Source organism: Python bivittatus, unplaced genomic scaffold (genome assembly GCF_059951505.1).
Source record: "Python bivittatus isolate LINGU-HERP-01145 unplaced genomic scaffold, Pbiv_v1 ctg000580_np1212, whole genome shotgun sequence".
Lineage (NCBI taxonomy): Eukaryota > Metazoa > Chordata > Lepidosauria > Squamata > Pythonidae > Python > Python bivittatus.
This window is the reverse complement of record NW_028277087.1, coordinates 3387794-3414892: the sequence shown is the minus strand read 5'-3', so window position 1 is coordinate 3414892 and position 27099 is coordinate 3387794. Positions and strand designations below refer to the sequence as shown.

At 45.4% G+C, this 27099-nt stretch overlaps 1 long non-coding RNA gene across 1 annotated transcript; it reads right to left on the bottom strand.

Moving 5' to 3' along the window:
- Positions 1 to 9531: 9531 nt before the first annotated feature.
- On the bottom strand, positions 9532 to 19608 carry LOC148214653 (uncharacterized). The gene is made up of 5 exons (XR_015797634.1): positions 19135 to 19608; positions 18779 to 19041; positions 17457 to 17615; positions 10665 to 10797; positions 9532 to 9800 (listed from the first exon to the last, which is right to left on the bottom strand). It is a non-coding gene; the product is annotated as an uncharacterized LOC148214653 (long non-coding RNA).
- Between the last annotated feature and the right edge of the window lie 7491 nt (positions 19609 to 27099).

Below are 27099 nucleotides of genomic sequence, written 5' to 3'. Positions count from 1 at the left end.
ATAAGAATGGTATATGATGACAGTACAGCATGCATGGGAATAAATAGTGAGTGGTGAATAAGACAAAGATGTGTGATTTCCCTTTGGTTATTTAATTAGAAATATGTTGGTTGGGGACATGAACATAGATATGTAGATGTTGTGTTATTGGCCAAGAAGCTGAATGATTTGCAGCAAATACTAGGTTGATTGTATGATGCAACAAGGAGCATAGATCTGAAAATTAATGCATCCAGAACCAGGATGGTTGTGTTTGACAGAGAAAATTACATGAATAATGAATTTGTGTACTTTGGTAGAATGTTTACTAAAGATGGGGACATGGATGGAGGAATTTCAAGATGGGCAAACACTCGTAGAAAGGTAGTTGCTTGTGTGTGGCCCATTGTTCCTTCACTGTTGAAAGAAATGAAAGGCTATGTATGTAAGCGTGCTTCTGCCCACTTTTCTATATGGAAGTGAGAGTTGGGTATCTCAAGAAAAACACAAAAGGAAGTGGAATGCAGGGGAAATGGGTAACTTAAGAAATGTCTACATGTGGCAAACTCAGAAGAGGTCAGGTCAAGACTGAATGGGTGCTGAATGACTGTGAGTTGGATATAACAGTAAAAAAAGAAATAGGCTGAGGTGGTTTGGTCATATAGAGAGAATGAATGAGAACTGAATCACAAAGCAAATACATGAAGGAAGAGTGAAGGGGTTGAGAGGAAAGGGGAAGGCCAAGAAAATCGTGGTTGGATGGAGCTGAGATCTTGAAAAAGGGAGAGGTGAGAAGTTTAATGGAACTGGTAGGAAGTAGAGGATGAATAAGATAGAAGCAAAGGCGGTTTGCCAGGACAGAAAGGTATGGAGAAGTATAGTAAATGGAGATGTAAACTGGATTTAGCTTTCTTCCCTTCCCTTCCCTTCCCTTCTTCCATCTTGACTTTTCTGACTCCTCCTGCAAACACCTCAATAGGATTCTGGGTGGACAAATTTTAACATGTGTTAAAAATGGAGCTGTATTGTTTTTTAACCATACACAAGTATGTGCTGTATTTTACTTAATAGCTATTCGTGCTGCTTTTTTGGGTGTGCGTTTCCCATGTTGGGGAGGGAGGGGGACATCTCATTGTGCCAAACCAATAAAATGATATTTTTAAAAGTCTATCTGCTCTGGGTTTTGATATAACTTTAATTGCCTGCTGGCACAGGCAGGTATGTGGCATTCAGCCTAAACATCTGCACATTTCAAAGACGGCTTCCTGTGCGGCAATGTGCCCTCTTAGCTGGTATCTCTGAAATGTACAATCTTGAATCACAAAACTGGAGTCTCCCCCCCTCGATGCAACCTTGTCTCCAGTTCTCTCGCTCAAGGATTTCATTTCCTGCTCCTCTTCAACCATCATGTGAAGTTTTTCCACGGAGATCAGAGCTTGGCAACGTTGACCAACCAGACTCTGGGCACGATCATTTGGACTTCTTCTGGCATTTTCCTTGCTTTTAAAAAATTATTTCTGCTTCAATTTAACTTGGGGGAATTGCAAGGGACATTGTGGGGGGGGGGGGGGGGGGTATGATAAGCAACGTCTTACCAGGCTTTGACCCAGAAAAATAGTCCTTTCATTTCCTGCTGTTAGATAGACTGTTCTAAGCACCAGACTTTAAGCTGTGGCCAGTACCAGTAATGTTTATTCAGTCAATGGCCAGCAAAATTTACAAACTATGCAACACAAAAGTCAAATCACATGGATAAGATAACATGCCAACGTAGCAGGAATCTCTATAATAAAAGGGTAACAAACTACTACAGGTCATCCCAGTTGAAGAACACGTTCCATTCCCCAGGTCTGTCCTTAAGTCAAATTTGTACGCAAGCCGGAACAGTATTATTGTATAATACTGTATAAGGAGTATTGTGTAACGAACTGGAACCATTGTGTATTTAACTCAATTTTTCCTGCAATAGGCCCTGTTCTTAACTATGGGTCATCAGTAACCCGGGAGTTCTTAACCCGGGGACTACCTGTATAACGATATAGGTTAATAAACTGGGCAAGTTGAAGTCTAAAAATATTACAATCTATGGAGTAAAAATGTACATCCCATTTCAGGGTTGACCCAGGGGAAGGGAGACCAGCCGTTGGTGTAGGCCCCTATTTATTAAATGCCAGCCAGCCATTCATTTATTAATTATTAATTTACAATGATTAATTATTTATTTATATATTTTGTGCCACTTCCCTTACCAACCTTAGCAATCTTAAACATTCACAAGCAGTGCGGCCAGTGATTTCAGGGCAATGGCAGAACCATTTCGTCCAGTTCCTACTATGATAACATGGATGGCGGACCGAGTAACCTGTTCTCTTGCCTTCACCTGTCTCTCCCCTCTTCACCCCTTCAGGAAGGACCAACAAATTCATGCTGCTGAGAAGCATCTCCCAGTCACTCCATTTTCTTTTTCAGAAAAGGGAGCTTGAACTAATGAGCAAGGCTAATTAGACTACCAGCAGCTGCTTATTCTCAACTCTTTCGCTGTACCCGGCTGGATTCATACCTCCACCTCATATTGGCTCACGGTTGGTTGCTTGGCTCATCCCCCAGAAAGAAGGCAGAATTAGGAGAGATGTGGCTTTCTTCAAAACCAGAGGAGAAATTAGTATTTATATTTCATTAACTCCCCACTCCGCATTTACTCATACAGGTGGGGCTGCAGGTGGTATTAACCAATAAAAGAATCGCAGTTCAACTCAACTTTCACAGATTTGGCTTGGATTTGATTTTGGGCCATTCTAGAAGATAAGAAACTGCCTAATTCTGGTTATGTTTGCCCTGAAGCATCAACTAACTAACTACATTTTAATCTACTGAATCCAGCCTATGGGTTGAGTGCCAGATGTGATCTCAGCCCTACAAAAATTGGGTTAATTGGTGCAAACTTGATGCTCCCTTCCAAGTGGATGGAAGAGCTATGTTGTGGGTTAGTCCTTTAGCCAGTCTTGAGTCCTTCTAACAGGGGTGTCATCTAGCCCATATTTTACAACTCTTTCCAGGAAAATATCATGAGACGCTCTGCCAAAGCCTCCTGAGGTCCAAATATGTCTACCGCATTCCTCTGATCTACTAAACCAGTGTTGTCCAAACTTGGCCACTTTAAGATGAGTGGACTTCAACTCCCAGAATTCCCCAGCCAGCCCTGCTGGCTGGGGAATTCTGGGAGTTGAAGTCCACTCATCTTAAAGTGGCCAAGTTTGGACAACACTGTACTAAACCAATAACTCTATCAAAGAAAGAAAGGAGATTCATCCGGCATTGTTTGTGACAGATCCATGCTGGCTTCTGTTAACTGTAGTGTGTGTATCCAAGTAGTGGATACTGTAGTGTTTATCCAAGTGTTCACAAGCACACTAACTCACCATCCATTTGACGACTGGCCCAGACTGAATCTCCAGCGCACAGGTCTGTAGTTTCCGGGCTCCCCCTCCTTCCCCATCTTGAAAATGGGACAATAGTCACCTCCCTCCAATCTTCTGGGTCAGTCCTCCAGGGTTTTCAAATATTACTGGTGACAGTTCTGTGATTGCCTAGCTAGTTCCTTTGGACCCTAGGATGTCATCCATTTGGTCCTGGAGAATTTGTTTAAATTAGCTAAATTTTCTATTACCTTTTTCTTGTCTACTGTTAGCTGCAGTTCCCTTCTTCTCCAATGGCATAATAATGACCAGCTAGAGTTCCATTAATTTTTTGAGAGAAGACCTGTCAAATAGGAATTAAGAAGTTCTGCCTTCTCGTCCTCACCCATTAGCAATTCACCACTTTCTCCTTGGAATGGACCTACACCCTCTTTGGCTTCCCTTTGGCTTGTACACAAAAAAACTTTTTTTGGTCTTTTTGGTATATCCTCCAAGTCTCAGCTCATTCTGACCTTTAGCCTTTCTGAAATTGTTCCTATAGTTTTGGCAGACTGTCCTGCGTTCTTTGGCGATGTTATGCTCCTTCCATTTCCTACACATGCTCCTTTTTGTCTTCTGCATTTTGGAGAACTTTACTTATAACCCCACTGGTGAGATTTCTCCCATTTTAACTTCTTGTAGGAAAGGTTGGAGAGTCAGTTTGGTGTAGTGATTAAAGATACCAGACTAGAAACTGGGAGATGTGAGTTCTAGTCCTGCCTTAGGCACAAAGCCAGCTGGGTGACCTTGGGCCAGTCCTTCTCTCTCAGCCCTAGGAAGCAGACGATGGCAAAGCACTTCTGAAAACCTGGCCACGAAAACTGCATGGACTTGACCAGGCAGTTGTCAGGAGTCAAGACTGACTTGAAGGCACCCCCCTCCCCCCAAAAAGGAAAAGTTTTCCCCCCAAAAAGGAAAAGTTGTGATTGCATCTTTGGGATCTCATTCTATAGGATCTCCCATACTTCCTGCTTACTTTTCACCTTCAGGATTCTAAGCCGTTGGATCTACTCAACTTTTCCTTGGACTTTGCTCTTCTGGTTTAAGTTTTCTCAGTTCCTCTTCCCCTGCATATCATGAATTCAAGGATAACACAACCATTTCCCCCCAGGATATCAGTCACCTTCACTTCTTCAACCAATTCTTCCCTGCTGGTGAAGGTTAGATCCAGGACATCAGGGCCCCTTGTTCTTTCTTCCACCTTCTCACAAATGAAGTTGTCAGAAAGTGAGGAGTAGAATTTGTTGGGCCTCTGACTCTTGGCAGTGTGAGCTTCCCAGAAGGTGTCAAGATAATTGCAACCACCCATTATCATTATCAGACACTTCTTTGAAAAATTGGTCATCTGATGCAGAAAGACCTCACCTGTATGTTCTGCCCATCCAGGGGGGGTCTATAATACACTCCCACATTAGTATCACTTTTATTGTTAGCCAAATATTTTCAACAGGATGTCCATACGCTGTGCAAGTATGTACAGGTACTCCTCAGTTAATGACCACTCATTCAGCGACCGTTCAGAGTTACGACAGTGCTGAAGAAGATTTATGGCCAACCTGAAAGTTCTGGCCATCACAGCACCCCCACAGTCACATGATTTGGGCACTTGGCAACCAGCTCGCCACTACCATGTTGCAGTGTCCCGTGGTCACATGATTCCCGTTTGCAACTGGACTGCCAGCTTCCAACAAGCAAAGTCAGTGGGGAAGCCAGCAGGAGGTTTCAAAAGGTGATCATGTGATTTGCACCTATGACTCTGCGGGATTTGCCTAATGGCTGCAACTGAAACTGCCTGAATTGCCGTCATAAGTCAGTGCTTAGCGATGGAATTTCCGGTCCCAATTTACCATCATTAAATGAGAACTACCTGTAAATTCTTTTTGTACAGTGCAACGACAGCCCTAGTTTTTCTGTTAGGTCTGTTCCTTTTGAATAAATCATGTACCGATCCTCAGGATCATTCTACCAAGTTGCCGTGATGCCTCTGACATCTTATGTATTCTCCTGAGTTAGGGTTGCTGGCTCTCCTTGTGTTTGTGGGTTGATGTAGAAACATCTGAGGTTTTGAATGGCACCACCTAATGAAACTCTGTTGATCTTTCCTGCAAAACTCTGAGTCCTCATCCTGGTCTCCTACTTCTCTCTTTGTGTTCTGCTTTTTTGGACCCAGATTTTGGCTGGGTATTCGGTTCTGGGATTTTGCCACCTTCTAGTTTAATGTCCTCCTCGTGAGACTGGTGAGTTAGGCAGCAGATGAGTTCCTTCCCGTAAGATGTAGCCCATCTCATCTCAGGAGTCCTGTGTGGAGATACCACAGGCCGTTGTCAGAGTCCAGACCCTTCTTGGTGACACCATCTACAAAGCCGATCACTGACCTGTTTTCATTTTTTGTGCCATGACCCTCAACTGGAGGAACTGGTGAAAAAATTACTTGTGCTCCCAGTTCTTGACCTCCCTGCCCAAGACCTTGTAATCTCCTGTAAGGGTCTGTGGGAATGACCTCGGGAGACAGGAGGAAGAGCCTCAGCCAGGATAATGGTTGGATAAGAGGCAGCTGAGCCCACAGCAGGAATGTGGATGTGGCAAAAGTCTCAGAAGGGACCTCCCTACTTTCTTGGGCTGTAAAGGTGGTGGGGGAGAAATGTACTTTGGAGTTCCACCCTCCTTGGTTCTTCGGCCCTCTTCGGCCCCTTCCCACTCCTTTGCCAACGTCCCACTTGCCCTCTTAGTTGCCACCCGTTCTCCCTGGAGATCCTGGAATGCCGTCTATCCTGCTAGAGACTTTGCTCTCTCTCTCCCCTACTCCAGGCAGCAGCTGGTGTGTTTGTTTCCTTCGCCAGCTCAAAGTCCTGGCAAGCCTCTCTTTCTCACCGTGCTCGGGGGAAGCCCTGCCAAGGGGGGCTGAAAGGAGAGAACCGGGGAACACGTGGTTGGGCAGATGGGCGAGATGCTAGGCCATATGGAGGAATGCAGCCAGCAGGAGTGAGAGCTATTCTGGGCCTGAACTGGCCCGGCAGCATCTTGCCTTCCTTGCTGCAAGAGGCGGGCCCCGATCCAGAAAATGGAGAGTTGGGGGTGGGGGGTGGGGGGTGGGCCCGGGCTTCTCTGGGGCTCCATTTAAAATCCACATGAACAGCAGAGCCTAAATATAACACACTTAAGGAGCGGGAATGGAAAACAGGATGATTAATGGCTCCCACGCCATTGATATCCGCCAGTTGTTTTTATTGCAATACTTCTGTGTGATTAAGAATAGAATGTGGAAACGGAGATCTGGGAAAGGGGGAGAGAGAAATGCAGAGAAAGAAGGAGATTCCTGCAGTACCGGCTGCGTGAAAACCTTCTGCTCCCGGCTGGAATCTGGAGGGCACTCAAACCTTTAATTTTCATATAACTGGAATGGGAGAAGGGAGCTGAGAGGGCATCTAGTCCTATCAGCTCTTCGGTGGGGGAATCTTTCCCTTTTGATTTCCTTGGCAGGGGGCAGAATCTCCCTTTGGCTGAAATGCCACCTCCACCCGCAACAGTCCCTGCTATTGCTAGCCAGCTCTTACTTTTTCTTTTTCCTCCTAAAAAATGTTCTACCCCTTGACTCTAAGGCTGGAATCATAGCGTTGGGCGGTACCTTAGAGGCCATCTAACTCAGCCTCCCGCTTAGTGCAGGACCTCCAGGTTCACAAACAACTAAGCCGCTCCACTTTCTGCCTGACAGGTATTTACTCTGGCAGGCAGGAGGGCAGGTAGGCTGCTCCAGCCCATCACTGTCTCTTGCAATCTTGAGATCCCCACGCGGCCAACATGAGCTGTTGGATGCCTCCAGAAAGATCACGTGCAAATTGGGAGAGAATAACTTGCCCCCATTTCCTCCCAGCATCTGATATGCAGAGGTAGACTGCCCCTGTACATGGGGATTCCACTGATCTATTACGGCCAACGGTCACTGATCACCTCCTCTTTTTCCATGAATTTGTTGTCTCTTCAGAAACCCTTGGAGGTGACCACCGTTGCTATATCCCGGGATGGTGGGTTCTGTGCATTCCTGACACATTCAGGTCTCGGAATCCTTAACACGTAAAGGGAAATCTGTAGCTTGGAGATAGAATCTGCTGTGGACCTGCTTGCAAAAGGATCGAGGTTCAAACCTCGACCTCTCCAGCTAAAACAGAGGAAATCCTGCAGAGTCACTGACTTGGCATGCCCAGAATGGAGGCAACAGCCACTTCGTAAATTGCCCCCCCACCCCCTGTGTTTGGAAAATCCCAACAGGCACAGCCAAGGAAAATGCCCCCCCGTGCCCCCCCACCTCCCGGTTTTCATAGCTTGGGGTCCCTCTCTTTTGGCTACTCCCAGGACTCCGCTCCTTCCGGTCTCATTTTTGAGAACCAGCTTTTCTATTTTCACACTTGTTTCTTAGTCAGACTATATTTGCTCCTGCTGTTTTCCTGTTTCCGAACCAGGAAAAGGAAAAGAGGCAGAAAAGGTTGGTTTTTAAAAAAAAAAAATTATTTCCCCTTGATTTGCTTTTGCGTTCTGTTTGGAATAGAATTCTTTTCTTTTTCTTCTCTTTTTTTCCAATTTTCACCCACCCAGTAATCGACCGGCTTGCGAGGATGCAAAGATCAAAGGGGACAGTAGTCATCTCTCTGTTCCCCCAGGGACAAAGAAAATCAAGCAGAATTTCTCACCGTGTCGGTGTCTCGGTGAGTGCCCCTGCGTACACGTGTGGGCACCGTGAATGCCCGTGGAAAGGCCCGCATGTCTTTCACAGTGCTTTATTTTTTCATGTTGTTTTCAAAACAAGGCTGCCTAGCCAAGGGTTGATTATGGTGAAGCACCGCTTTGAATCAAAGGAGGTGGTCCAAAGATTGCAGAAAAAGAGGCGGCTGTAAATCCCAGGTGAGCAAGTCATGCACTGAAATTATTCAGTTTGACAGAAGAGAAGATGCGTCTGAGATTTCTTTCAAAAGAGAAGAGGACGTTGCAGAATACGTTTCAATGCTCATTTAGGGACCAGACAACCGAGGGATTTGCAGAAATATCCTGCCCATTTTAAGCTTTTATATAACTTCCTAGCCATCTCACCCTTACGTTCGATCACAAGGACAGATACAGAATGGGGGAGGTTTTTTCAGAAGTGATTGTATAGACCAATGTTTCTCAACCTTGGGAACTTTAAGACAGGTGGACTTCAACTCCCAGAATTCCCCAGCCAGCATGGCTGGCTGGGGAATTCTGGGAGTTGAAGTCCACCTGTCTTAAAGTTCCCAAGGTTGAGAAAAAGTAGAAACACTAATTCCCAAGGTTGAGAAACATGAACATCTGGGAGCTGAAGTCCACCTGTCTTAAAGTTCCCAAGGTTGAGAAACACTAGTATACTAAACCAGGGTGGGTTTAGTAGAATTCAGAGGTATCAAAGAAAACAGCACCAGCATTACCCCCCCCTTCACATCGCCAGCCCTAAAACGAACAAATACCATAAAAGACATTTGAAAGAAATCCTCAAGCCCCCTCTGAATGAGATATTCCAACATCAGGAGCCCTATTTCATGAAGGAAGGCAACCTTTGCAAAACGGGGAAGCAGATTCCAGACGGCATGACACAGACGTGTTCAAGCCTTCAAGCGTGTAATGAGATGCTGCCATGTAAAGACTGTTTCTTGCGCCCTCCCATGCAACATTGCAACACAAGCATGCCAGAGAAAGCAGCATTTCTAGAACCTATTTGGATGTCTTGCTCGGGGATCAATGTCAGGGGGTGGGGGCTGCCCTTATGGAAATGATTCTTTCAGTGGCCACTGGATGCCGGAGTCGTTCCAACCCCTTCCACCTTATTTCTCCCACGTTGGGAGAGTTATCTAAAGCACCAATCCATTCAAAGCCTAGACCACTATTTTAGGCTTACTTAATTTCCTCTTGAAAACAGGTGGAAAATTGCACTGCTGAACTGCAATTGCACTCAATTGAAATGGAGCAGTTGGATTTTGGCTCCGAGAAAGAGGTTAGGAGGCTGAGCACGGCCCCTGGATCAAGAGTTGATCACTGAAGGATGCTCACTTGGAGTGGTAGACAATCGATGGTAAGGCAAAGCAGTGGAAGAGGGAATTAATTTAATTTTAGAATGTCGCAATCCTCTGAAACATCAAGGGCAGGTTTTTGCAGACTCAGCTTTGCCCGTCTCCAGCTGAAAGGCTTTCAGAGAACAGATGGTCCGGTTGAGGCATCCTGCAGAATCAGAGGAGGAAATAAAATCCTGGGAAGAATAGAATGACCTGGACTCTTCTTCTAGACTTCTGTGACCCAGGAACATCTCAGCAGGAACCACTTCCATGCCAAGGGTCATGAGGCCAGTTTAGGATAGCTAGGCACCTAAAGAGAGAGAAGATCGGCATAGGCATGGACAACCTGCAGAACCTCTCCCAAAGGAATCATTGGGAAAATTATTAAAGACATGCAGAGCAAACATACTGTTCCTTCCATCTTTTTCCTTTATTCCCTCCCTTCCTTCCTTCCTTCCTTCCTTCCTTTCCTTCCTTCCTTCCTTCCTTCCTTCCTTCCTTCCTTCCTTCCCTGTCCTTTTTCTACCCTTTTCCTTCCTTCCTTCCTTCCTTCCTTCCTTCCTTCCTTCCTTCCTTCCTTCCTTCCTTCCTTCCTTCCTTATTCCTTATTCCTTCCTTCTTCCTTCCTTCCTTCCTTCCTTCCTTCCTTCCTTCCTTCCTTCCTTCCTTCCTTCCTTCCTTCCTTCCATTCCTGTCCTTTTTCTACCCTTTGCTTCCTTCCTTCCTTCCTTCCTTCCTTCCTTCCTTCCTTCCTTCCTTCCTTCCTTCCTTCCTTCCTTCCTTCCTTCCTTCCTTCCTCCCTTCCTTCCCTGTCCTTTTTCTACCCTTTTCCTTCCTTCCTCCCTTCCTTCCTTCCTTCCTTCCCTGTCCTTTTTCTACCCTTTTCCTTCCTTCCTCCCTCCCTCCCTCCCTCCCTCCTTTCCTTCCTTCCGTCTGTCCTTCCTTCCTTCCGTCCTTCCTTCCCATTCTTTTTAAAAAATATATAATTTAATTAAAACTTTTAAAAGAGAAGATAAAAACTAATTCAAACTAATATAAAGTAAGGAAGAAAAAGAAGAAGAAAGAAAGCAAAGAGAATGCAAAAAGTGCAAGAAAAGAAAAGGAAAAAAAAGAAAGAAAAACAGAAAAGAAAGAAAAACGATGGTAGCCCAAGTTTCTGAGTCCCCCAAGCCACCTTTATTAGCACCATCATGGTTAGCACTGACTACATCCCACGTATGGTTCAAAGCAGCCACGAGACCTTTCACGAGTCGGTGAAGTGCAAAGTAGCCCATCTGGTTTAAGCCAGCACAGTGGAGATCCCAGCCCTGAGGAGAAAAGGAAAAGTGTGTAAATGCCAAGCATCGAGGTGAGTTGACTGATCATCATCTGGATAGAAAGGTGGCCTGTACATTGAAAATAGCGGTCCTAACGTCAACCTCACCAGCCACAGCCACAGCCAGGTAAGGGAGCAAGCAATGTTGCATCATCATTATGCAAATTGTGCAATTTGCATATTTGCCTGATGCCATCGTGCCACGGGTGACGCCATCGTGGCCTCCACTGGAGGTCCAGGAATGATGCCAATAATAGTCAGAGGGCATCAAAATGGTCAAGATGGCGGCTACAACACACATTAAAGGGGGCGGGGCTTTGATCACACTGTTATGGCCACCATCTTGACTGCTTTGCCCCCATTGCCGCTGATCATAGCCATAGCATGCAAACAGACCCTGTTGCTATCTTTCCCCCATCTTCCCCCTCCCCACCTCGACCCCGCTGCCTTTCAAAGCCCATTGCACGTTTCGTTTGAATGTTGCTTTTATATCAAAGTCCAGCAAGGCAGAAGCAGAGTTTAAGAAGGATAAACACAAAATCCAGGAGGTTGGAGCCCTGGGCGGAGGGGGGAGTCCCCGGGAGGATCCTTGGGGGCTTTTGAGTTTCAAGCCAGAAACGTCTTTTGAATCTTCCCAGAGCAGCCGAAACGAGACTCTGTGTTCAGTAATTGTTCTAGCGAAGGGTGCCCAGTTCGTAGCAGAAAATAGCAAAGAATTGCAGCTTGCACGGATAAGGAGGAACGGCTTAATTCTCCCCCAAGCTACAGTGCTGATAAAAATTCCCCCCCCCCCCGCCCAAGCCTGTTTGCAAAGGCAAAGGCACTATTCACACAACACCCTTAACACAGCTGAAAACCTAACCGTTGCATTTACACAATCTTGGTTACTGTTAACAATGATTAGTGGGCGGGGTGGGTGGGTGCTTGGGGTGTTGGGTAAACCCAGCCCGTTTGGTTACATGCGGCTTGAGGTCTTCTCCATTTCCAGAGAAGTGGGTTAATTCCCCAACCCCAAGAAATGGGTTGTGTGAATGCAGCCAGCCTGTATAATACGGTTGAAAAGGTTACGTAGTTTCCCAGCTTCTCAGTGGGTGGGGTGGGGGGGATGGGGGGGAACGCATTGGGTAGAAGGCTGCCTGGGCTCTTTGGCTGCTTTATCTCCAAAGAAAAGGGACTAGAGACTTAAGGTTGATTTTATTTTCCAGAAAGACAAAGTCTTGTGGGACCCCAGGATTCAGACAGCCTTGGGGGCTCACGGAGTGGGAAGAGGCCAATTCCAGACTCCGTGATGTGCAATGGACACAAAGATGCTTTCAGGACTTCAAGCATCCTTCTTCCTCCCTCCTTTTCTTCCATCTCCCCCCCCCCAAAAAAATTCCCACCAACCATCAGGGGTCTGCAGAGGCTTTGGGCCCCGGGATGGGTTGCTAAGCAACAGGATGAAACTTTGCTGGGCTTTTTTTTTTCATCTTCTCATCTTTTTTTTTTGCCTAACTGACCGAAATAATAATCAAAATACCATGTCCCCCCCCCCCCCCAGATATTAGGGGATGGGGGTGGTCTTCCATATTTCCAAGGAGATAAAATCTGCAAGGCAGGGAGAAAAGGACGAAATGGGGTATTTGGGAATACAGAAAGGGATGCTGAGAAGCAAAGGTAGCTAAAACCAGAAGGGTAAAGTAGGTTTCTTTCTTTTTCAAAAATATTGGAGAGAGAGCAAGTTGAGGTAACTGCAACTGAACATGGAGGTTCAGTCTACCAATCGCCCAGAAGTCAATAAGCTATCCGGCGGATGATTTCTCGCTGTGATCTCTCAGCAGTCCGGATGCCTCTGGGAATCCCATAAGGAAAAATGAGGAGGCCCCATGCTGTTGAATCCCAGTGTCGGAGAGTCAGAGGTAGACTGCCCCTAAACATGGCAGTTCCATTTTTAGCCACAGGGAATAAGAACCGAGGAGCTCTGCAGGATCCAAACCACCGAATCCAACTTCTTCCAGGGTGAGTCAGGAAGGCTAAGAAGAACCAAACTCCTCTTCCATCGCCATGTCCATATTGCTATTCTCTGATAGACTGCATCTCAGACTGGAGGTTCCAAATAGCCCCTGCAACCCAGAGCCAGTGGCTGAATTGTCTTAAATGAATTTGCCTAATCCATTTAAAGGCCAACATCCTCTTTCCTTCTAACACAAAGTGTTTGTGTGTGTGTGGGGGGGGGGGAGCAAATGAAAATACCTTGTTAAATCTTTTAATAATGCTATTATGTTGGACCAAATCTGCATCACAAATTTATTTTGGGGCTCTCAAGATGAAAGCTGATGCGTTTTGATCCCGACAAAAACTGTGGAAGGAAAGAAAGAAATGAAGGATGGCAGGGGGGCGGGGCACACAGGAAGGGAAGCCACATGACTTATGGCAGCAAACTGCTGTTTCTGGGAAGGGGGGCCACCAGGAGACCCTTGCAGCCACATATGGTCCTGAGTCCTGTTCGTTAACCCAGAACTTCTCTGGCTCACCACTGTTTTGAAGAAGAAACACAAAACAGGCTTAACGTGGTTCACTCAGCCCAAAATCCCCCTAAACCTTATTCCAACATTCCAGCATAAAATTGAAAATCCTGCTCCTGTTCATGTGCAAGATGCGGCCCCGCCCCTTTGTACATGGCCCCGCCTCCTGCCCCCTACCCTCTCCAGAGGTGTTCTGTGCAGCTGCCTGGGGCATTCGGAGGGGGTCCAAAAAGGGCTGGGCTCTGCAAGACGCTGCACCCCCAGCCTGAGCGGTCCTTGGCCAAATGAATTCACGACGGGGACGTGAATTGTTCCCTTGCTGCCTTGTCCCCAAAATCTGTTCCATCCTTTCTAGAGCGTGTGGGTTTGATGGGTCCAGCTTGGGTGGCAAGGGCTGCATCGATTGATCCAGCATTTTTGGAAAAAAAATGGGAAAACGTTCACAAAAGCCTTTAGGGATTCATAATTAGTCCTGCTCAAGGTTGATTGTCCTTATATCCTAAGGCAGTGGTTTCCAAACTTGGCCGCCCGAAGATGTGTGGACTTCAACTCCCAGAATTCCCCAGCCACATGCAGGGGGCCTTGAGTTCAATCTTCAGCATTTCCAGGTTCAGCTGGGAAAGACCCTTTTTTCAGCCTGAATGTCCCTGAAAAACATCCTGTAGAACAGTGTTTTCCAACCTTGGCAACTTTAAGATGTGTGGACTTCAACTCCCAGAATTCCCCAGCCACATGCAGGGGGCCTTGAGTTCAATCTTCAGCATTTCCAGGTTCAGCTGGGAAAGACCCTTTTTTCAGCCTGAATGTCCCTGAAAAACATCCTGTAGAACAGTGTTTTCCAACCTTGGCAACTTTAAGATGTGTGGACTTCAATTCCCAGAATTCCCCAGCCAGCCATGCTGGCTGGGGAATTCTGGGAATTGAAGTCCACATATCTTAAAGTTGCCAAGGTTGGAAAACACTGTCCTAAGGCATATCAGTGAAGGCACTGATTGTTGACTGGCAGCTAACTGCATACAAATTTAATAAATAAATAAATACATACATAACTTTAATATTGCAAAGTGCTGGAAAAGTTTGCAGACCTTTCTATGGATCCATGATATTTAAAGGTACAAGAAATGGTATTGAAAAATAAGACATAAGCTTTGAAAGCCTTACAATTACAGCTATGCGTCTTCCTATCTGGACACCATCTCTTCCCTGTCTTAGTAATACTGTATTTCTGTAATACTGTATCTTTATTTGCACAAGAAATATTGAGTTTGGGTTGTGGAAATGCCTGTACAGTGGTACCTCTAGTTACGAACTTAATCCATTACGTGACTCTGGTTGCAACTCGAGTTGGTCTCAAGTCGAGGTAAAGGTTCCCATAAGGTTCAATGTAAATACGGTTAATCCGTTCCGCCCTCCGAATTTGGTCGCACCACGAGGCAAATTTCCCCATAAGGTTCAATGTAAATACGGCTAAACAGTTCTGAAACATGTGCATTTTATGTTTAAACCTCAAAAACCTTCCAAATGCCACAAAAACCTTCCAAACGCCACAAAACACACCACAAGCCTCACCGCATGTCTCCTTGCTACCGCGATCTCGCCCACAGGAAGCCGCGACTGCGTGGCAGCAGGGAAAATGGCCGCGGATCCGGTTCGTAAGTAGAGGCAAGTTCGCAAGTAGAGGTAAATTTTTGGGGCCTGAGCTGGTCGTATCTTGAAAAATTCGTAAGGAGGGGCGCTCGTAACTAGAGGTACCACTGTATTTCTCCTTAAGATCAGCTTGGTGTGTCTCTGTGTGCATGTGTGTGCAATTTTCCTCTTTGTTTATGTTCATTGTTTTTTCCCCCCATATTTTTTTAGTATTACCTGATGCTCGGTTTGTTCAATCAAGAAGAATGAAACGTCCTTTGTGAACTGGATATGTTACTGTTTCGTTTGCGCAGTTATTGTGCTCGTATTATAGTTTGTTTACGGTGGTTATGCTTGGGTGTGTGTATTTTTTCCTGCCCGCCTAAGAAGATCCAAGCACCGTTTTGCCACTGAAAGCTGATACCAATCCATTTAAGAAGGGAAAAAATAGAAAATAAACAGTTTGGGGTCTGTGAGCCTTGAGAGAATGAGAAAACCCCCCACAAACGATGGTCCACACATCTTAAAGTTGCCAAGGTTGGAAAACACTGTCCTAAGGCATATCAGTGAAGGCACTGATTGTTGACTGGCAGCTAACTGCATACAAATTAATTAAATAAATAAATAAATAAATAAATAAATAAATAAATAAATAATTGAGACAAATCTGACAAGTTGAGCTCAGTGCGTAGGCATGTCTGCGCACCCATCCCCACAGCCCCAGAGGGAATACAGCATGGATATTTCAGAATGGATCTGTTTAGGTCTACTCTGAAACCAAACTGTCGAATTCGAAGGGACCCCCAAGGATCATCTAGACCAGTGTTGTCCAAACGTGGCCACTTTAAGATGAGTGGACTTCACTCATGGCTGGCTGGGGAATTCTGGGAGTTGAAGTCCACTCATCTTAAAGTGGCCACATTTGGACAACACTGATCTAGCCCAACCCTCTGCACTGTGCAGGAAAACCAGCTCTACCATCTTTGAGAGGTGCCTGTCCAGCCTCTTCTTAAAAACCTCCAGAGGTGGAGAACCCACAACCCCCCTGGGGAGACTAGTCCACTGTGACATGGATCAGGAAGTTTTTCTAACATTTTTAAATGGCATCTAAGAAGTTCCAGTCCGATAGGGCTGGATAAGTCCTGGATTCAGTTTTTGCCCACACCAGTGTTGCTCAGCCTCGTTAATTTTAAGCTGTGTGGACTACAACTCCCAGAATTCCCCAGCCAGCCATGCCACTGTGGACTGAACTGTTTGGACCACTGTTTTCAACCCTGACAACTTTGAGGGGTGTGGACCTCAACTCCCAGAATTCCTCAGCCAATATGGTGGCTGGGGAATTCTGGGAGTTGTAGTCCACACAGCTTAAAATTGACAAGGTTGAGCAACACTGGTGTGGGCAAATACCACAGGAAGAAATCTTTGCATAAAGATTAATATTCCATCGCTGTTAAGGATGGGTGGCAGAAAAAAGGCTTAATGAAACATCCGGGTAATGTCAGGATTGGGGGACAATCAGTGAGGATATTGACTTTGGGTCAAGTGAGAGATGAGGAAGATGCATTTTTAACACATGCTGTGTTCAGGGATGAATCTCCTGTACCAGATGTCACCCAATGACAATATTTACAGCTACAACATTTGTTAACAACATTGTTTGGACCAGCAGCCTTTTCAGCTTCTGAGAGACTAGAACAACTTGTTAAACCCCATAGAACTGAAAAAAACCCTACAATTAGCTTTTAGAGATATTTGTTATCAATAAATCAATTTGACATGCGGAGGTTAAGAGGTGAGCAGAATAAAGAATTAGAGGTTTCTCTATTAGCTAGACGATGGGAGAGTGTCTTCACTTCTATAGCAAGGGTGTCAATGGACCTTAAGCCACGACTTATACAACAAAAAACAAGATTTAGGATTTACTGGACTCCCTTACGCTTGTATAGAAAATAATAGAAACATGGTATTAAACCAGAAAACAGCCATCTCTTGAAAATCAACGTGTCCTCCCCCAAAAAGTACCTGTGAGCCATCTGCTCCCCTATTCCAATGTAAAAAAAAAATAAAATCAAATCAGTGGATTCAAATCAAATGCCACTTTAAGAAAAGCATCGTTGGTGATTTCCAGACCCCCAACTCGCAGCAAATATGGGTGACGTTGCCTACAAAAACATCCTTGCAACCTGCCGATGACAGAGTCCAGACATACAGAGAAGGACACACACTTTGTCACTCTGACCGCCTCTAAGTAGGTCTGAACCTTGACTTATCCTAACGCAGGGGTGGAAGTCCCGAAGTCCAGAGGGTGGCTGCAAGCGTGCAGTTGAATCCCTGTCCTTTTTCTAGGTGCAGGGCAGTGCTGCCATCTTGACTTTTTTGACTCCCCTGCAGATACCCCTGTGCCAGGGCTGCAAAATAACAAGCAGAGCTGTCTGCTGTGGTAGTTCCCTGCTAGCCAGACCATGCCCGATAGAAGTTTGGTTCCTCTACAAATTGGACAGGTCTCCTATCATCTACTCACGTCTCTCTTATAAGGAGGTCATCCTTAGATCAGCCTCTCAGCATCGGGTCTCTCCAATTCCATATGGAGGCCTTGAAATGCCTTGGGAAGTCCTGGAGCCAAAAATGTATTGGAGTCAAAGTGTCAGGGTCCGTGCTGTTGTCATTTTAAAAGCCTAGTCTGAAAAAAGACCAGCGGTGAAAGAAAAAGAAATAATTCACATCAGAAACATCAGAGTTGCATACTGTAAACCCACATGCGAAGAAAGGTTTTAAAACACCTGTTTGGCTACATCTGACTGGTGAAGCTCCCCTCCACAGGAAATCCTTTGGTTATCTAGTAGTGTTTTTCCACCTTGGCAACTTCAAGATGTGTGGACTTCAACTCCCAGAATTCCCCAGCCAGCATGCTGGCTGGGGAATTCTGGGAGTTGAAGTCCACAAATGCTGGCTGGGGCATTCTGGGAGCTGAAGTCCACACATCTTAAAGTTGCCAAGGTAGAGAAACACTGGTCTAGTGGTTGTCTGTTTCTCTGTTGCCTGATAAGCAGTTTTTAGCTAGATTTTCTATTTAAACATTGCTTGGTTAGGTTTTAATGATAGATATGTTAGATTTCCTGCTGGTGCCTGTTGCTCCTCCCAGACTGATCCTTTTTCATTTTTCAAATGAGAAAAGCCACTTTGAGCCCATTTCTTTCCCTAACCTTTCCCCCAGTAGAAAGATAAGTGGTGCCTTCGCTAAACTTTTATTAAGCTCAGATGGCCAAAGACTTGATCTTAAAATAGAAGGAACAGGCCATTATAGACAATAATCCGTGCACAGAAATAAAGGTGACCAAACCCTGTGGGTGTTACTTCTGAGGAGGCATGCATATAATTGCAACAGGAATTGGAGAAGATAAAAATTAAACAGGTGTAACTTATTTTATGGATATGTTCCATTCTAATAAGCCATAATGAGTATGTTTTTTTTCCCCCCACAGCCACATCATCTGTCCATTAAAAAGCATACAAATGGCAGTTTTCTTTGACTTCCCGTCTTCCAGATCTTTTGGTTTTCTCATGGTGCAGCAAACTGGGAACTGAAATACAGTTCTGGAGGGGAAAGGCTGGCTGATGTGCCAAGTTCGCTGTGTGGTTCTCCAGATCACCCAGTAATTGCTCTCCCATCTTTTCATCTTTCTTCCTCTGTCTTTTAAACCTTTCTTTCTTTTCTACACCGCGGTGCTGTCATTCGCCTTCCCCCAGCTGAGCATCTGTTCTCAGGGAACCAACGTGAGATCCCCACTGTGTTACTGCAGAAAACACGAGTTAATTGAATCCTTCAATTCCTCACAAACTCACCGCAAAACTGCCGTTCGCCTTTATTGGAGCCCAAGGGCTCCGTGCTTGGAGAAAAGTCTGTCCCAAACCATAGAATGGGTGTAGAGATGAGATGTCTTCAACTGAAAGGTTCTTTGTGCCACAAATGTCTCAAAAAGGCAAAGAAAGCATTTCAACCCGCATTGCAGGGTACAAGATGCCTCCAAGAATGGGTGGTCGAGATGGGGAGGAGGTTGGAGATCATGTTCTGTGGGCATAGGTGAGAAGAACTGGGTCTACTGAACCTGGAGGTAAGATGATGAAGAGGTAAGACAGATGTAAGAAGAATCCCAAGGTTGCACCAGACCAAAAACTCAGCTAGCCCTGCTACAGCCCACCTCTGGAGTTGTGGGAGCTCCATCTCTGGAGGTCGTCAAGACTGAACAGCCATTTATCTTCAATGGTCTGAGATTCTTTCCTTGGGCAAGAGTTGGAGTAGAAGACCTCCAAATTCCCACAGACTCATCTTCGGTCTGTCACGTCCTCTCCCAGCAGATTGCAAGATTGATGTTTGCCGTTTGAGGTAGTCCAGTGAAGAAGCACAAACTATGAATTCCAGCTCTATCTTTCTTGTAATTACATTAACAGAATCTTGCAAGTCTGAAAGTATTTCTCCCCTCCTCTCCTTTTACTCTCCAGAAAACTTGGGAGGGTCTCTTCTGAGATGCTTCCCACGCCCCTTTTCCTTCTGTGGGCTGAGACACCTTTTACACGCTGGTTGTCCTGTCTGTGGCTCTTCCTCCCATCTCCCCAGGTCATTTCTGCAGACCATTTCCCCCACTTTTCAACAAAAGAAGGAGCCACCCAGGAGGACCCCCCACAAAAAACCTGGCAGGACAAACTACTGTACATAAACAGGGAGCAAACCCCACCCTCCCTCGCCCTGATGATGTTACCTAGTTGGGTAATGAGACGTCTGCAAGAAACCACCAGGCTCAGAGCACCAAGAACCCTTAGGTTCCTTGGACACAGCTGGGATTCAAATATAATTAATGTAATATATAATGTCGTAGCATGATGTACATCTTTCTTTGGGCCCCAGGCAGCATGAACTAGTTTTTTGCCTGTTGGCCAGACAAAAGTTTACCCCATGCCCCATGTAATCTTTTGGAGCTGCACGATGGACATTTGTGCATTGGTCCCGGGAGCCAGGTGTGCTGAGATGTGAACTGTGACAGCTCCAGGGATGTGAGGTCTTTGATGCCAGGTTTCCTGCGAGGCAGTGGCTCTCTGGAGCTCATTTCAATTGTGATGGCTCGAGCCCACGCCTGTCTTCCCGAAATGGCCAGAGAAATATTCGTTTGGCTGGCTTGCTTGTTTTGAACAGCCTTAAGCAAATGGCACGGTGGCTACTTGGGAGGATTTTAAATGGTTTTGTCTAAACAGCTGCTGAGAAGCCAAGTTATACGACGCGAGGCTTGAATGCAGTAAGAAATTCTGTATCCAGAATAATGGAATAAATTAAATTAAAGGTGGGCAGTCCAGGGCCAGCGTGCAGCCTCTGAACACCATTGCTCTAACCCCATCAAAGCATGCCCAAATTAGTTGGCTGACATTCTGCTACAAAATGCCAATTTTTTGTACGAGTCTCCTCATTTTCGGCCTAAACTCAATAGGTGTATCCCCTCAGGGCATCTCTTTTGACCCTTAAAACTCTCACATTTCCTGAAAGGGGCTAACAGTTCGGGGCTGGCAGTCTCCAATACCATTATCACATCACCTAAAGTGTTGGCTGGAGATTATGGGAACTGAAATCTAACCCATCCAGTGGCTGTCAGCATGGGGAAAGCTAAAATAGACAATGCCTTGTTTTTCATTCAGCTGAAACAAATAAGATTGTTTTAATGTATCTTCTAAACCAGGGTTTCTCAACCTTGGCAACTTTAAGATGTGTGGACTTCAACTCCCAGAATTCTCCAGCCAGCATGCTGGGGAATTCTGGGAGCTGAAGTCCACACATCTTAAAGTTGCCAAGGTTGAGAAACCCTGTTCTAAACAATGAAATATCATTATATATAAGTATTATAATAAGTATGTGTAACCCAATACAATAATTTTCATGATGTTGGGAGGATATAAATAATCTAAATGATAAAATGATTTGGGGGCTCAGACAGTTGCTTCATTTAATTTTAAATTCTTTGGTGTTTTAGAGTGGGTGGGTTGATTCGGGGTCCGAGCAACAGTTGAGTTGAGAACTTGAACCGTTGGTCATCTTTGCCGCTTCCTGCCTGGCCAGGGAGAGAATTCCTTTCCGACCATTCAAGGCATCTCACCTGGAATCGATCCATGGAACTTCCAAGGGCAGGAGCAGTATATCAGATGAGAATAGAATAGAATAGAATAGAATAGAATAGAATAGAATAGAATAGAATAGAATAGAACAGAACAGAAGAACAGAGAAGAGAAGAGAAGAATAGAATAGAATAACAGAGGAGAGGAGAGGAGAGGAGAGGAGAGGAGAGGAGAGGAGAGAAGAAGAGAAGAGAAGAGAAGAGAAGAGAAGAGAAGAGAAGAGAAGAGAAGAGAAGAGAAGAGAAGAGAATAAGAGAAGAACAGAGAAGAACAGAGAAGAACAGAGAAGAACAGAGAAGAGAAGAATAGAGTAGAATAACAGAGAAGAGAAGAAGAGAAGAGAAGAAGAACAGAGAATAGAATAGAATAGAATAGAATAGAATAGAATAGAATAGAATAGAATAGAAGAGAAGAGAAGAGAAGAGAAGAGAAGAGAAGAGAAGAGAAGAGAAGAGGTAACAGGCCTTTTTCCTACACGCACTGTTGGCGCAGACCAACTATGGGGTTGGGTCTGATGCTTTTTCTGACCACTTTTCGTGTCTCCATCTTTGCTCTCTTCTTTTGGTTTGTAATCACTTATCCCCTCCCACAGCCTTGACACACGCAGCCAAGCACAAGCACACACACACACACACACACACCTGCCTGTCACATGCCCAGACACACACGCACCCTCCTGTCCGTCGCCCCACATTCAAAGGAAGTTGGGTCAAAAGTTGCCATGGGAACCTCTTAACTTGCTTCTCTGCAGTACCTTGATTAGCCCTTCTTCGTCCTTGGATGTCCTTTTTTCTTTTCTTGCTTGCTCAACTCTCTGGGATAAATACTTGCTCGAGTGGAACAGGTAGTCTCCACATTTAGTGCAAATTAAGAACGAAAAAGGTTCACGTGAAAGGAAGGAAGTTCATGATGATGATTTCCTCCCTGTGGATCTTAGACGGTCTGGGTGGAACCCGAGGCCTGGGCTGATTCAGTTTTGCATGACGTGGAAGGCAACGGTGTTCTTCCTCATGGGCCAAGTGCTTTTAATACAAAATGTTGTTAATAATCCTTTGGTGATTCGAGGGGACGGGGCTTCCTCTTGAGAGCAATCAGGGCCAGGAGCAGCTGTTTCTTCAGGTTGACGAACAGAAGACTGAAGCATCTGGCATCGATATGCGGGCATCCCTGAGGTCCAAAAGTCTGACTCTCTTCGTATCCTCATGTTCAAATCGGTCCCAGCCGATCAGCAGAATGGTCTGTGGGCTGGTAGCTGCCCCCTGAAGACTCTACCCTCCATCTGTAGCTGGAGTTGGAAAGGGGTGGGGGGAAAATAGCCCCAGGAAAGATTCAATGGTTTCACGTTAATTTATTGGGAGGATGTTTGTCCTGTGCTTTAGCCAAAAACACTTACTGGGCGACTGAGGTACACTTGATAAAGTGAACTTCGATCCCTAGGCACGGGTAGAGAGTTTCAAAGTCAGGGCATAAAAGGAAAACAAGGTGGGGAGGGCAGGGGAAAAAAAGCAAGGCCAGGAGTCACTGTTTATACTTACATAATACTGAAATGGAAACCGTTCAAGGAGACGGAGAAGTTCGACAGAGCTGATCTTTCCATGGAATTGGTGGAATGGACCTCCCCCCAAAACAGGCAGCAAAAACTTGAAACTTGGGGGTGTAAATTTCCACCATTTAAAGTGTTACTTTAAATCAAAGATATTGTGGTATAGCAGTGAAGATGCTAGACTAGGAGTGGGGAAAGCCAGGTTCTAGTCCCCCCACCCCCTGCCATGGAGGCTCCCTGAAGGACTTGAAAGTGGTGGACTAGGAGCAGGGAGACCCAGGTTCGACTCTCCCCACAGTCATGGAAGCTCCTTGGGAACTCTGGGCTAACCTCCCCTACTCAGCCCAAAAGCTGGGATATAAATCTAATAAATAAAAGGAATACTGCCTTGCCCTTCCACAGACATTTCCTCCCCTGCAGAAGAGGCTTCTGGTTTTCTATCTCATTCTCACGGGACTTAAGAACTTTCAAATTGGTCTCAGTGGCGGTTTGGAGCTGAATTTTCTGCTCCAGGGTTTCCCATCCCTGTGAAGCCTCCCCTTGGCCCCCCCTTACTGAAAACGCCCCATCAGAAGAGTTTGCCCCCAAGCCTCCCCTTCGGATTTAATGGCTGGAGAGATTATTGTACAGTGAAAAACAGAGCATTGATTCTTATTGTAGGGAGCTGGAGTATTGTTTCATTGACTGACTGAGCATTCCTGCGTGATTTGAGGCTGAGGTTTCCCCTCAATTCTTTATTATACGCTGTGAAAAAAATATAAGGAAGTAGTAGCTCTAGGAAGAACATCGGGTACAGGTGCCAAAATACGGATGGATGGATGGATAACACGTTTGAAACTAATATATTCCAATACAACACTAGAAGCGTATAGTATTATGAGATATTTCGAATCGATGTTTTAGCCCGTCCTTGTATCTCTGCTGAGCTTTGAATTAAAACATACTTGGTTAGCATGGTTCAAATCATTAGAAGAAAACTATAGGTGGCCACTAATGCATTCCATCAACACTGTAAATCAGTGTTTTGCAACCTTGCCAGCTTTAAGATGTGTGGACTTCAACTCCCAGAATTCCCCAGCCAGCATAAAACATAAGACCAAGGATGAAATGTGGGAGAAAGTTTCCTGCCCCATTCTTCTAACACGTAGTTTCTCAAACTTGCCCACTTTAAGATGTGTGGACTTCAACTCCCAGAATTCTGTCTGTCTGGGGAATTCTGGGAGTTGAACTCCACTCATCTTAAAGGGGCCAAGACTGAGACACACTGGTCTAATGGAAAGAAGCAGAGATGACGAAGCCTCAAGATTTGTTGCATTTAAACTGGACGATCCGGCTTCTCCAAGGGGTCACAAAATCCCCCAAAACACAAATTTGAAAAAGGGAGCAGATGGACCATTTGCTCCAAAGGAACATGGCCTGTTCTTTGCTCTTTTCATTGCAGCATCCCCAGTTAGCATCTTGGGTGGCTGTCAGTCATCCTCATCTTGGATTCAAGAGTGATTATGGAAAAGAAAAGTTTTTAAAGTTGCCATATGGCGGTTCTAAGACGCACAGACGGTTGCAATTCAGAGTACATTTGCCCACTGATTGTGCCTTTAAGGAGTGAGCACATGCACGCAGGCTGGAACAAAGAAGACTTCACCAAGCTTGAAATGATTTAAATCAGGGTTCCTCAACCTTGGCAACTTTAAGACGGGTGGACTTCAACTCCCAGAATTCCCCAGCCAGCAAGGCTGGCTGGGGAATTCTGGGAGTTGAAGTCCACCCGTCTTAAAGTTGCCAAGGTTGAGGAACCCTGATTTAAAGTACCTTTTAAAAAATAATGACGATGTGGACTATATGTGTATGAAAGATCCCCATTCAGTTCATTGTTTCCTGTCCTCTGAACTGGGATCTTGCATAGTCTCTGACTATTGTAGATTTCTTTGGTGGTGCCTTAACCTTCAGGCATTGGGCTTCCTACTTGGCTGCCTGAGAAGGATGGGAGTCGGAGTACAGCAGAATGACGCACAATGACGCACGGTGATTTCATAAAAGCGGGCGTGCGAATGTGGAGGCAAAGAGGATGTTGTGGAAGGATCCATCACAATATTGGATCTGCAGCAAGAGAATCCTTGGGAACAGCGCACGCCTCCTGCCCCCAGTTGCTCCAGTTGCAGCTGGCATCGATTCCCTCTCAAATCTTTTTTGGAGGCACAGCATTACACCTCCTCCCCCGCTCTGCATCCAAAGAGGACGCAAGGCGGATACGTCAATTTATTGCAGAGAATTAGGAAACCACGCGTAGGAAGTCGTTGTCCAGCATTCTGGAATCTCAATTCTGGCATGGTAGTTCCAAGGTTTCAGCGTGGAGTCCTTGGGGTTCTCTGTGCTTGGTTGTTTTCTTGCAGACGTTTCGTTACCTGACAAGGTAACCTCTTCAGGGCTAGAAGGGAGTGGGGTTTGCTCTCTGTTTATATAAAGTAGCTTGCCTTGTCTGTGTTGGTGACCTATAGGACATCTGCTCTCTAGACCACGGTCACTAAACCCTGAAGCTCAACATTGCCCAACAGAAACCCATCATGAAAGCCTACAGGAGTATATAATCCAATCCTTGTCGATTAACAGGTGAGAAGAACATATCGTTCAAGGATTCTGCAGCGTTAGACTTGGCTGTCTGTACTTCAGGGGGTGGTTGATTTTGACAGGAACCCCATGCCTCCCCCTCATGAATCAAGTATTCAATACATGCTTTGAGGTTCTCTCCACCCAAACATAACTCTCATTAGACATTTACAGAAACTCAGAAGCCATCCAACTGTTCCTTAACCATCTGGTAATGTACTGTAGATGGAAGGCGATCTTGAGGTTCACATTTGGGGCTGAAATGGGTGTGTGTGTTGTTCTAGTGTGGCACTTCTGCACTGGCCCATGTGTCATTCCCCTGGCTGAAGAGTTGTTCTCAGCTGGAGGCATACAATGAGGATCTAATACAAGCCATGATGGGCCAATGATGGAGATTATGGAATTTGCATCAATCACGTCACCTCACTCCATCGGGTGCACAACGTTAGTCCCAAGGTTTCACATGGTGAAGGTTTAATTCATGTCGTTCCTCATTTATGCTCTTTCTGGTTTTAGACTTAGCCCCTTCATGATTTAAACCAGAACTGTCGTAAAAGTACACATGGAATTAACTTGCCCTGTGACCCTGGAGTGGAGACAAATAATGGAGACCAGACAACTGTTCTTTCTTAGAGTGTGGATGGAATGGTGTGAAAGGAAAAAGTACGTAGATACCACAAATGCTCTTGTTTACAGAACATGTTGATGGCCTCCCAACAGAACAGAATCCTTATAGCAGTGTTTCTCAACCTTGACAACTTTAAGGCGTGTGGACTTCAACTCCCAGAATTCCCCAGCCAGCATAGTTGGCTGGGGAATTCTGGGAGTTGAAGTCCACACGCCTTAAAGTTGTCAAGGTTGAGAAACACTGCCTTATAGTGTGAAGGTGCCATAGTAAGGTCACCTCCCAATCTCTTATTAAAGGCATTCTGGTGTAAGGGTCACACTGTAATTTACAATATTTCCCTTATCTTTCTTATGGAGTGTAAGAACCCAAAGAGTATATAATCTGGAACCTGTCTTTCTTTGGGGCTGTTCTGCAGTTCTTTGATGAGAACTGTAGTTTGGGCCTGCCAAAAAAATATAGTTGCTTGCATCTATCTCCCATTGCTTTGATCCCTCATTCAAAGGGAGCATTCTACCTACCACAATATGACGCCTCTTGCCTCCTCCCATAGCCACACACAAGATGAAGATCAAGACAAGATCCTCAAGACCCAGAGAATCCCCCTCCTACAGCTATGTTGAGGGAGCATCTTGACCCACTACTTCCAATCCTACCTTTTATGATCCAGACCTTGAAGCTGAGATGCCTCCGGCCAGCCCATCGGAACACCACGATCTGGGTGTGAAGAGTCAGAGAACAAACTGGACTGGAATAATTAATAGGCACAGAAGAATCTAGGAACTTCTGTAAGACATTTGACTGCAGAAAAGCGAAGAAGTCATGATGGAAGAATTCCGGCAACTGCAATGTGTGAACTGCAAATTTAATTTATAGTGAGATTTATGTACACATTTTTGGGCTTCTTTCTCCTTCCTGTACTATGCAATGGGCTAGATGGGCCTGGAGGCATCTGCGGGGGAAGAGGAGAAGGGGCAAAAAAGTCAAGTGAGTGGCTGCAATGGTATAATAGAAACTCTGCCCCTGTTTCCATGCGTGGCTTAAGATCATGAGAAATGCTGGAGCAGAGGAAATAGAAACTGGAATTTTATTGCTGGAAGAAATATCAACCGTTCTCAGACATGCTGATGATCCCCCTTTGATGGCTGGACGCGAGAAAGACTAAGGCATTTCTCGCTGATGATGAAGGAAAGGAGTGCGAAAGCCGGTCTGCTACTCGGTATTAAAGAAACCGAG